Here is a 13,187-nt window from a genome sequence, read left to right on the forward strand (position 1 = left end):
GCAGAAATTAGAGAAATAAATTTCTATTGGAATCACACACAAAAAAACCCAAAAAACAAAAAAAACACCAAGCTGCAAAAGCAGATTGATTTTTTTTTTAATGGGCATGGTGAAAAAAAGACACCATGAGGACTGGGTGGGGACAGAGGTTCCAGAGAACATAGGGCAGTGGGACAACCGAGCGAGTCAGATAGCCTTTGCCCTTTCCTACTCCCTCACCATTCCTTGAGGAATGGTGAGGTAACTGCCTCCAGTTGCTGCTTGTCCCATGTTTGTTCAAAAAACAACCGTAACTGGACAACAGTGGGCATGGTAATAACAGACTTTATTCAGGATTATTACAATAGGGGAAAAGAGAACTTGGTGTTAACGGACCTCAAGTCCCAGTGTGACACTGGCAAGTGGGAGTTTACACTTGGAAAGGAGCAGAGTCAGTGGATGAACATAATAAGAGAAAATATCATGGGTAAAGGAGTTTCTAACTAAACCAACCTAACAGAATTTTTGTTGAATACAGGCCAGGTCAATCAGACATCTCCTGGAGAGGGTAGCAGATGAGGATACTGATTAGATACAGAAGAGGACCTGAAATGGAGAATGGGATGGAAAATTCTGGCTAAACCAATTTAACAGAGTTCTTGCTAAAACTGAGCTTTACAAGGAAATGCACAGATGCCTCTTGGAGAAGATTCAGGAGTTGGACTAAAGTCTGGTCAAGCAAAGAATAGTCATGATGCTGTTCAAACAAAGCACATCTCTGCACTGGTCCCCACTACAGAAGAAGGCTGGTGGACACAGACTGTGCTCTCTGCTAGGTGGCAGGGGAAAGTGATTAGCTTGGGTGAAGACTTCCAAGTAAATGACTCTGTTTGCTGGGGCTGCTGCTATTGTAGTTCATCTCAAATGAAATGCTTGCTTTTGAGGACTCCAGAAGAGAATGTTGGCCAGGGATGCTTTTAGCATTTCTATAATTAAAATAAGTCACTAAGCAGGGTGGCCCCAATAAGAACTTCAGAGAAATATTATTGAGAGAGAGAGAGAGAGAGAAAAAAAAAAAGCCGAAATCCAAGACACTGTTATGCCTAATTCAGGACATCTGGTTACCTTATCCTAATGCAGTCAGTACATCAACAAAGTCTAAAATGTAACATACTACCGGCCAAGTTAACTCTGCCATGTGAAGTTTAACCATGGAATTTCCTGTATTTGTATTTCAATTAAAATTCATTTTCTGGGTTTACTCGTCTCATTCTTCATGAAAAGAGCTGGAGGTGGGAGGTATGTTAGGAGGAGAGAGGGAGGAAGGAAAGGAGAGAGTAGGGAAAGAAGAGAAACAGGAAAAGTATTCAAAAGGTTGTAGCTACTCTAGCCAAGTGGGAAAATGGGTTAATGTGTGGGATGATGGAGTGGTTTATATGTGCCACTTTTTAAACAATTTGTGCATATATCTTGTAATATTATGTTCTATACCTTAAGCAATAAAATTTATTTAAAAAGAAAAAAAGATTTGCAAAATTACAATTTAAATGATCGTTTCCATTCTGAAATGAGAAAACAAAATTCCTTAGCCTGAGGAAGATGTATTTTAAGCACACACTTAAAGAAAACCAGCATTCAAAAGAGGTTTGAGACGTACAAGTATTTTGATTTATAGCAAACCCCATTAAACAAATAAGTACTTTCATAACTAAGTCAGATAAACCACTTGGTAAGTTTATCTTTAGAGTCTTTCTTGCCAAATGCCAGAATAGTTTTTTAAGCAGTTCTTTAGCTATGCACATAGAAGCAAGGCTCAGTTATGGCCCAAAAGTAAGAAAGGGAATGTGATTATGCTACAGTATTGCATAAAAATGTACCCAGGTCATATCAGACAGTTCACAGAAGCAAAGTCCCAGCTCTCTGATTTCTTTTCATCTAAGTTATAAGAAACTCAGCTGTCTAAGATCTCTAGGGCTGACCTCATTCAGGACTTGAGCAATAGAATACTCTCTACACTTGTGGTTTCTTCTGCTTCATGTTGCTGAACAATCCAAGAATGCTCTCTTATTTTGAGCAGGGGAATCACTTACATATGTAATTTTGGATGGAAATAAATAACACAATTCTTAAGGATTTGGTTTTTTCAACAGTGATTTAAAAAAAAAGAAAAGCTTTATCGAGAAGAAATTACAACTTGATCTTATCTACCTACCTATAGAAAGTTATCCTTAACAATGTTAGAACATAAGAGGGGTATGTCTGAAATTGCTAAGCTTGCCTGTCTGAACCTGGGAAATAAGCTTTTCCTGTTTATGACTCTGTGGTTGTGAATTTGCCACCTGGTCTTCATCTGTCCCCATTCATGTAATGGGCATAATCCGTGATGTATTAGGCCTGGCTGCAGGTGGCTCCTAAGAGCTGATGGTGCACATTTCACCCCAATCCCATATGCGGCAACCTTGGTTGCTTGAAATTTGCTATGGTGAGAATATTTTCACCATGGACATGGGTGAATACTACAAATATCCAAGCTTATCCTTCCAAAGGGCTAGCTGCTGAACATTTACCACACAACTGAGTATAAAGTATGCTATCTACATTCACAGTGTGATAAGTTTCAGAGGCATTATTGAAAAGAGAGTAATATCACTATTTTCTATGTAGATTAAAACCATCCTGACTTTGAAACTAGTCACAAAGCAGTCCATGTATTTATTTGAACATGGTTTATTATAGACCACTAGATTCATTAAAAATGGTTAATCAGAAGATCATTAATGAATTACTTGATTCCCCATTACTTTTTAAGAACAATTCATTTTCAAATAAGATTAATGCCTGACCAGAATTTAATATGAAGTAATATGCATGCTTCCTTATGATCCAATTGGTCCATCACAAATCTTTATTTACCTCTCAGCATAATAGAAGATTTACTGAAGGTGTCATTAATGACCTTCAATAGTATCTCATCCTATGCCTTAAAAAGTTAAAAAAAGAAGGAACTAGGAAATCTATAGAATGTAATTTGGAATTTGATTAGCTAATATGCACCTCCCTCTTTGGTCAGCTAGGATAACAGAAGGAATCAGACCTCACTGAACAGATACAGCCATTGCTCACAAATGAATGATGGACATGTCTTTAATGACCAGTGCAAATTTGTTAACAGGGCCTCCCAGAAGGAATCATGCAGTTGGAAAACCACAAATCATGAACTTGAGTCTGTTTCTGTTAAGGAATTCTTTCCCAGACATTATGTCACTTTATTTTTCTTTTAATACTGTTTATGAACAGGTCTGCAACTACAGAAAATGATTGTACTTATTACAATGAAACTGTTTCCCAAACTCTTTTCACCTTTTACATCAATAATATAACTTGCAACATCTTGGATAGACAATTTAATCATTAAACTGTATACAAATCAATTTATGACCTTATTTTATATTACAAATATTATCAGCTCCCATAATGAAACTATTCTTCCTCTTAGGATTGAATCAGTCATTTTGCCCATATAAGAAATTAATAAAAAGAAATCAACTTTCAAATGATTAAACATTGTGAAATTTACACAATTTGCTTTTTAAGCTGAGGGAAAAAAAGACAAGAATTTTTTGAATTGTCAAAGGAATATGAGAAGAACATACCTATGAATCTATGAATAGTGTATTAGCAACACAGAATCAAGGAATGGACATGAAAGATGAAATCTTCAAGAAAATTACAGAACTGTAAAATTTAAGAGTTGGAGTCTTAGAAATCATCTCCGATTCTCTGATTAAAAAAAAATAAAGTGAGATTAGATGATTTTTGCATTGGGGGAAGGAGTCATACACCTAGTAAGTAGTTGAACCCTGGGACCAAACCAGGCATTGTGATTTCTAAAAGCATTTTCTGTGGCACCACAGTCTTTCCAAGATACTCAAGTCAACATTCTAAATAGCATTTACAGCGTGAGAGTTGTTCCTCCATTTTTCCAGAGGAACCTCAGTGCATTTCAAATAAACTAGTTTGTCAACTGTTATCATTTTAAAATCTTATTCTATTATAAAGCATTTTTTACAATGCATATTTTAAAATACAGAATTAACTCCTCTGGATTAACCATGCTACATCAGATTTTGCCAGGGGCAGGCATTATATTCTGGAGAAATGTTTTGAGTCCAATATAAGTTAATATATTTCATTAAGAATTATGATTCATAATTAGATAAATTAAGGCAAAAATAAAGGTTACTTAATATGTCCAAACCACATTCATAGACTCAGGATATTGCTTTCTTTTAAATTAGATTGCTTTCCACTTAACTATACATCAATTTAATTTTTAGTAACACAGAGGAAAACCACAAGTGCAATGCAGTGGCTTCAGCTACTCACAACAATCATTCTCTTACTGATGCCTCTTCAGGGGCTACAATAAGACTCCACACTGGAGAAAATCCCCAGTGGAGATATCACATTATGAACTCAGATCCAAGGAGAAAAACCCAAGTACTCCTTAAGATGGTGGTCACTCTTTGGGCAATTGATTATATCTAGTCTTTAGGCTTTACTCAAATCTTAAACCATCTTGTATTCATTTTTTTATGTCTGACTTGCTAATTGTAATGTTCACTCATTAATTTTAGACCTTTAGAGGTGGAAGAGCCTTAAAGATCTGGCCTCATGCAGAGATTCCCCCATCATTGTAGATAGTCATTGTGTTGCTTAAATACCTCTAATGAGAAAATACATGCATCCCGCTCAAAAATCTCACTAAGGCACTGGTTTGATGTAACAAGAAGGGTGTATCACTTTTATAGTCCTCCAGCAAAACTTATAATGACAGTCAAATCATAAGAATACTACAGAGAGTCCAAGATGAGGAATATTCTCCAAAGTCCTCGCCTCAAGATGATGAAAGACAAGACAAAAATTATCACAGATGGGAGGAGACACAATCACTGTATGCAATATAGTTCCCTGGGCTAGTTACCAAAATAAAAGAAATAAACAAGTAGATGTTATGGTCTGAATGTTGGTGTTTCCCCAAAATTTATATGAGGGAGCCTAATACTTGACATGACAGTATTAAGAAGTAGGATTCTTAGGAAGTGACTATATCATAAGGACTCCACCCTCATGAGTGAAACTAGTGCCTTGTAAAACAATATTCCTTCACCATGTGAAGACACAGAGAAGGCACCATCTCTGAACAATAGACCCTCTCCAGATACTGAGTCTGCTTGTGCCTTGATCTTGGACTTACCAGGCTCCAGAACTTTGTGTTCCATAAATTTGTGTTCCACAAATTTCTGCTATTTATTAATTATCTAGTATAAGGTATTCAACTTGAGCAGATCGAGATAGTAGAAAAAACAAGGAAACACAAGGGTTAATTTCTTAGTTTTAATAAGCATCCCTTGGTTATATGAAATGTTTAATTTAGAGGATATATTACATAAGATGCTAACATCAGAGAAGACTTGGTTTAGACTTTATAGGAACTCTCTGGACTAACTCTGCAACTCTAAGTATGAAATTATTTCAAAATAAAAATAAATAAAAAGATATAAACATATTATTTCCATTTAAGGTGAAGAAACCTGAGTAAGATGTGAATGTTAAAGAGTGAGTTTTCAACTTTCGACTGTCCCTCACCGTTCTGGTGTCTGAATCACCAACATTATCTTGAGAGGTTACCCAAGGACAAGGGATTGGACTCTTGTTTTGAAGTCAGTTTCTGCCACTCACAAAGCCAGACAAATTTCCTTGGCTACAAAATGTCATGGTGATTGTCACAATGTCCATGCACAATAACTGTTAGCCCCTTACTGAATGCCCACTGAAGGCACAGATATTGACTAAGCCAGTGCCCAAGCAGCAACTTTAGCAGCAGACTATAAACCTGGCTGAGCATCAAAATCAATTGAAGAGCTTTTTAGAAATATAAATTCCCAGGCCCCGTTGCATTTTTATAAATCTCCCTACAGGATTCAAATATACAGCCAAATTTGGGAGCCCACAGTTGTTCAGTGTTTAGAGACTCACAGAACCAGCGGGGGTGGGGGAGTTTTTTTCTACAATGTTCCTTGAAAGTCAAGAATTTAAACCTAAGCCTTTGAATAAAGAACCAATAGATCCTTTATAATAGGTAACATTATACACGGTTTTACCTTCCCCGAGGGAGCATTGGAAAAGGGGTATTTGAATGTTATTTAAGAAAAGGTAGAACTACAGAAACTTAATCTCCTAGACAATCCTAAATGCTATTATATATTTATGTATTCTCATTGTAATCACTTTGTATTTAATCCCCCGCTTTCATTTTCCCGTTTTCTAGATCCAGGAACATGCCCTTTCATTTAGCTTGAGTTTGCTCATTCTATTACTTAGCTGTCATTTCTCAGAAAATGGCTGTGACACATTTGGACCCAGGTGGCAAAACTTGCTGTGGGACAGAGGACAGCATGAAAACACTGAGTGAAGACAAGGAATAAAGAGGGGACATTGAATAATGAGCTACCTTCACCTTGGGACCAGGTTTATTGGTTAATGGAGATAGTATGTATTTTTTAAATGCATCAATACATGTTAGAAATATGTCGACTATATGTTAGAATGGATGTTAGAAACACATGTTAGAACATATGTTAAGTGTACACATATGTTTTCTAACTTTTGGAATCCAAAGAAAGACAGAAAATAAGACAGAGACTGTAAGGGAACCTACCATAGGATGAGAAGAAAGCACAAGCACAACGGAGAGTAGCTAAGGCTAGGTTTTGAGGGTGGGATTGATTAGATCAGGATGGAAGAGAGAAGTTTAGCGCTTCTTGGGTGGGTTACTAAAAGTAGCAAAGACTTTTCAGCAACTGAGTCACATTACCATCATTTCAGGAGCATCCAGGTCACTGGTTTCGGCTTCTGCCTCAAAAATAAAGATGCAGGCAGAGGCCTCATCCTGCATTTATTTTATAAGGAGCCTTGAAACCCCCATATTTATAATTGCTCCTTTGGAACAGAATTTTATGTGTTACCCTTTTATTTTTGTGTTACAAGTAAGTCTATAAGAACTGTGATGAAAAACGTTTCATGTTGTGCCTTTTAAGCATCTGTGCATGCTTTGCAATCTTTGGCCTAATTTCTCTTCTTGCTGTGTTCCCCTAAAAGCTGCTCTGAGAACAGCTTAGTCACAATCAATGGGCATTCCACGTATGGATTAGCTCCGGGAGTTTCATACAGAGATAAGGCTGTGGCCTATTAACGAGCAAAGGTCAGGCTGGAGTTAGAGAAAGGCTTCCCCAGGGCTGAGCCTGCTGCCCTCTCTCATCACATCATAAAAGCTTCCAAGACACAGGTACTCCCATGCATGAACTGTTAAAGAAGATTTGAAGTTTATGTATAGCTGTGCTATTTTTTTTAACTGACATGCAGTCATTGTAATTTAGAAAAGTGTGACCTTAAAAAAAATGTCATTATATCAAGCAATAATTCAAGTTCTAGAAAAACCATCCTAAGAAAATATTCAGGTTAAACTAAGATTTATATAAGCCCATGCTCATCATTATAATATCAAAACCCTATAAAGATTCTAGAGGGAATAATTACCTATAATAGGAAACAGCACATAATAAAAAATGAGATGACTATTTAAATTATGTTTATGAAAAATTATTAATGTGGGAAATTGTTATAAGTTTATGGAAAAGGAAGAATGTTACATTGTTTCTAAACTATTATTTGAATTATATATAAATGAGCATGTATAAGAGGCTGTGTAGAGAGTAACTTTAATTTACATTTAAATCCTTCCTACTTGGTGTGTTCTTGGACAAGTTATTTAAACTCCCTGTGTCTTAGTCATCTGTAATTTAGGAATAGTAATCTTACCTACCCCATAATATTTTTGTGTGCATCAAATGAAGGTATTTTTATAAAGCACTGAGAGTAGTATTTAATTCTCAATAAGCATCAGCCACTATTATAAGTACTGCTATTGATTTACTGTTATTATATCATCAGGATATAATTGCTACCACTATTATTATTAACATTTTTTAAATCCAGGAGGGAAAAAATTCTCAAATGTTTATAGTGGTTACATCTATGGTTTAATATGGAAGCTAGTTAGTAGTTTCTTTTTTTACCTTTTTTTTCCTGTTTTTTATAAACTTAAAGACAAAAGTCTCTAAGACTTTTAAAATCAGTGAAAAATAAAATCACCCGATGAAAACATGAAAAAACTATCATGTGACAATTTTCAAACCATGAAATGCTGTAGGGTATGCACTACAGTGATATCCACAGCAAATAGGGAACACATGTCACAGGCAAACTTGTAACACTGGTATCTATTTGTAATTGAGTGACTTCAACTTCTTAGAATAAGAAGGGTTTCCCCAACTGCTGAGCTATAATTTAAGTCTGTTCTTGCCCACATAACTGCTAAAGTCAGACCAACCCTTTCCTAATGGATATACTTTATTTATGTCTTGTCTTTGAAGGAATACCCTTAAATATAACAACCAGCAAAGAGCATTGGCTTGTTTTATTTAGTTCTGCTCCCTCTATCATCAGAAAATATTATTCAAATGCAAGGAAAAGGTCCATGATATTGGAAAGAACTTCCAATTCTGAACCAAAATGGCATCAACCCAAACTAAATATGTAGGATTATTACCACAGAAGAAAATTCAAAAACTATCCTGGGATTTAATACCAACGGCGACACATCTTAATTTGTTTTACAAGCTGCCACCCTCAAGAGTGTAAATAAGATTTGATAAGACCTATAAGCTTTCCAAGTCTCTGATTTATTTGTCCCTTCAGTCCAACCACCTAACACTCTCTGAAGAGCTCAAATTTCCACCCTGGGAATCCCATGTCATGTTTAATTCAATTGACACATACAGAATCTCCTCTTCTATGAAAACCTTAAAGGCTCAATTTCAAAAGAATCTTTCCATTCATATGTTTCACATTTAAATCTATAAAACTAGAACCCACCAACTTCTGGGACAAATAATATACCAGTTCTAAGATTGGTCTGTTTGATTTTATTTTTATTCTTTATTACGTATGCATTACTCAGGACACGGTGCATTGTACTATGCCAACGTTAAAGCTGAAGAAGTCCTTCAAACTAATTCTCTTGACAAAAGGGATAATTACAAAATAAACCAATTTTAGTTGGTTTATAGGATCACAGATGATATAAGCGGAAATACCTTTTCGTTTATTTGGCAGCCAAATTCTGTCATATATGTATGTAGTCACAGCTTCCAAACAGATCTACATTGGATCATACACAGTAACAAGAGGATGAGCCTGTTTGAGCCCAAAGACAGCAAAATTTGTGTATAAATGTAAAGAAAAAAATCAAAAGAAAGAAAAAGCATGCATATCTGTTATGAATTGTCAACTGCATGCCACATGACTATAGATATTAAAAAAGGGACTTCAGTTTCTGAACTCCTGCTGTGCTATTGACCTGCTCTATGATCAGGAACATGGTATTCACCCCTCTAGATCTTAGGTATTTTTCTTCATTCCCAAAATGACAATTCAGGGCAATTTGTGCAAACTAAGTAATATATGCTTTAAAAATAAGTCAATGAAATTAGCTTTTTAAAATTTATTATTGTCTTAAGACTTAAGGATAAACAATTGGATTCCTGCCCAGGATCTCTTCCAAAACACAAAAATAACAAAAAGAATTAGATGATTTTTTTTTTACCAAACTTGTAGGACATTGTGGAGTGATAGGACAATATATAAGCCCCATGAAATATTCACTTTAGAAGCCTTATGACAAAAATTAAGATGGTCTCCACTACCAAAGGATTGAGAGAAAACAGACTGTGATTCAAAGTCAAAGGGGCAGACAATCTGAAGTTCAGGAATTGATTAGCAATAGAGCTGCTCCTTACGTGGAGACTCCAATAGCTAGCTCAAGGGTGAAGAGCAGTAAGGACTTATTAATTCGAAGATTGCTAATTATTTTTTTGGAACATTGCCAGACTAGTTAAACCGTGGATTTAAGTTTGTAGAGAAAGAGAGAGAGAGAGAGAGAGAGAGAGAGAGAGAGAGAGCGGCTGCTTTGATGTGTGTTTGCAAAGCCCTTCGATGTGGTCTTCTCAGAACAATAGGTATCCCTGTTCTTTCTATGAAAACTCCACTCCTCCTTCACCTTCTCTAGGACCTATATTATCTGTTATCTCCAACTGGGTATTTTTAACCATCTTTCGTTTCTGGCTCCTTCTCTACATTCCAAAGACATGCCATGAATCTCTTTCCTTCTCTAAAGGACTGTATGCTGCAAGTCTGCCAATGTTCTTGAGAAAGAGGTTTATATTTGTTGTTGCCAGTATCAATTCATTATTTACCAACCCACTGTAATTGTAATTGTCCTGTTCTCTACCAAAGTATCAATTACCTTCTCCATAGCCAAATCAGCGGCCACCTGTCAGTCCTTATTCCAGCCATCGCTGCTGTATGACCCACTTTCTGGAAGATTGCACCCACTGCCAGGGTTTTCACCACTTTGATCTTTATTGCTGGCCCTGATCTCATTCATGGGCTCCAATTATATCTACCTGCTGACTGGCTGTTTCTCCCTGGATGTACCACAGGCCCTTATGACTCAAAATCTAGACTCATGCTTTTCCCCTAAGTCTATCTGTTCTCTTTATTCTATCAATAGGTTTGGGGATAGCTAAATTCACACAGTCACTTGAACCAGTAATCACCTGAAAGCCATCCTCTTTTCCTTTCTTCCTCATCCCTAAAACTCAGTTTTACACCTAAATGGTTTTTACTTTTTAGTGCCTAACCATTCCTAATGTGCTCACTCACTCACATAAAAATGAAGCCTTAGTTCTTGACATGGTCTCTCTGTCCCCACAACCCTGAGTAAGTCCATCCCTCTCATGGACTCTTTCCAGCTTCTTACCAAGGCTCTGTTTTCTGTTTAGGTTCTTTTTCTGTATGATTTCACACACTCTCTGAGTTGGAAACATTATGTATCAGCAGATAGTTCCTCTACTAATGATCACTACCCCTAATTTCTGTTCCCAACATTAGCATCAGATTATCAGCTGTTTGTCCAAGATTCAGCATATAACAATCCTGGCATCAAAAACTTAACGGATTTTCTTCTTCAAAAATTTCCCCCATGCTTCTCCTTTTTGTCCCCTCCTCCCTTCTACATTCAGTACTTGGGTTAATGGCAATCCTTGTCCATGTCTAAACTGAACTCATGTCTGAACTGAACCAAACCTACTTCTCTCACATTGGAAAATAAACGTGACTCTTTGGAAAAACTTGAAATCATCTTCAGTTTTTCCTAGTTGATCATCAACCACATGCACAGGATGAGAAGCCCAGTAGGCTACAAGCCTGGACTATCTCTTCCAAATACATTCTTGCTTTTCTTTTCTTGTTTTTTTTCCTCTTTTCTATTATCAAAGTAATCTAAACCAGGTACAGTGGTACACACTGCAATCCTAGCAACTCTGGAGGCCAAGGCAGAAGGATCATGAGTTCAAAGCCAGACTCAGCAACTTAGTGTGGCCCTAAGCAATTCAGTGAGACCCTGTCTCTAGTAAAATATATAAAAAGGGATGTGGATCTGTGGTTAAGAATGTCTGGGTTTAACCAGGGATTCCTGGTGCAAAAAAAAAAAAAAAGCAACCCAACTACACTTTTTAAAGCTTATAATTACAGAAAGAAAAAACACATACCAATATGATACAACCATTTGTTAGTATTCTGCTCTCTAATTATTTTAAAATTGCATTTTTAAATATAGTCATAACTGTAATGTACATGCAACTTTTATTCTACTTATGCCAGTTAACATTTTCATTATTTTTCTCCACGACGGTACATAGACCTCAGTAATTAACCTAGTGCATGTTCCACACATATTTAAAAACTTCCCTGAAATGAATTATCTGGGAACACCTTTATTCTGATATCTTTGCTAAATCTACACAGGCAATTAGAAACTTGACAAATGTTTGTAAAGAAATGTCTAGCTTACATGTTGTCATCAATTTATCTAAATTATAACAGCTAACACTTATTATCAGATCTTTCATGCCACTGATCACCCAAGGATGTAGGTATTGTTACTAGACTCTTAGATCAACTTAACAGAAAATATTATTATATTTACGTACGTGATCACTTAATCCTGGTCTTTCAGTAGAAATTCCTGTACTAGGGAGTTGATAAAAGTCTTCCTTTACCCCAAAATCACAGTAAAAGTTTTAAAATATGGGCTCTTGTATTAGAGATCTAAGTTCAAAACTTAGTTCCTTCATTTATTTAGCTTGTGATTTGGGGCCAATATTTTCAGCCTCCCTCAGCCCCAGTTTCCTCATCTATAAAATTGTGATAATAATAATGCTTACTCTGCAATGTTATCAGAAGGATCAAGAGATGATATGACGCCAGGCATTGTGGTACACACCTGTAATGCCAGCATCTTTGAAGATTGAGGCAGAAGGATCACAAGTTAAAAGCCAACCACAGCAACTTAGCAAGATCCAATAAACAAATATATAAAAATTCTTTTAAAAAGATGATATAAGATATATAAAGTTTTTCATCAAGTGTCTAGCATAGAGCAAAAACAGAAAAAAGATTGACCATTATAAGCATTCATCTGTTTAGGGAAGTAAAGTTTAGACTCTGTCATTTATGTTCTTATTGCTGTGGAGTTAACAAGGCTGGGCCTACCTCCGTTTTCTGCTTTATTTACTAATGCACTCTCAGGTTTTCCTAACTACCATATTCCCACATCTTTCACCATTGGGAAAAAGTAAAGAGTTTGAATACAGGAATCACAACTCAGCCCATGGTTCCTGATATCTCATGTCACTCACCAGAAAGAGCTACTGGCCTGGGAACCACTTAGCTCATTTTTAGGATGATATACATCCCAGCTGACACTGAGGTTGTCCCTTTCTACACAACTCTCAAACAGCAAAACATATATTTAAATATTTTTTGTTGTCGTTGTTGTTTAAAAATCTATAAGAATGACACTGACTCAACTTTACCAAATTGAAAACACATTTTTTAAATTCTTTTTTTTTTAATTTTTTATTGTTGGCTGTTCAAAACATTACATAGTTCTTGATATATCATATTTCACACTTTGATTCAAGTGGGTTATGAGCTCCCATTTTTACCCCATGTACAGATTGCAG

This window comes from Marmota flaviventris, chromosome 3, assembly GCF_047511675.1.
Source record: "Marmota flaviventris isolate mMarFla1 chromosome 3, mMarFla1.hap1, whole genome shotgun sequence".
Lineage (NCBI taxonomy): Eukaryota > Metazoa > Chordata > Mammalia > Rodentia > Sciuridae > Marmota > Marmota flaviventris.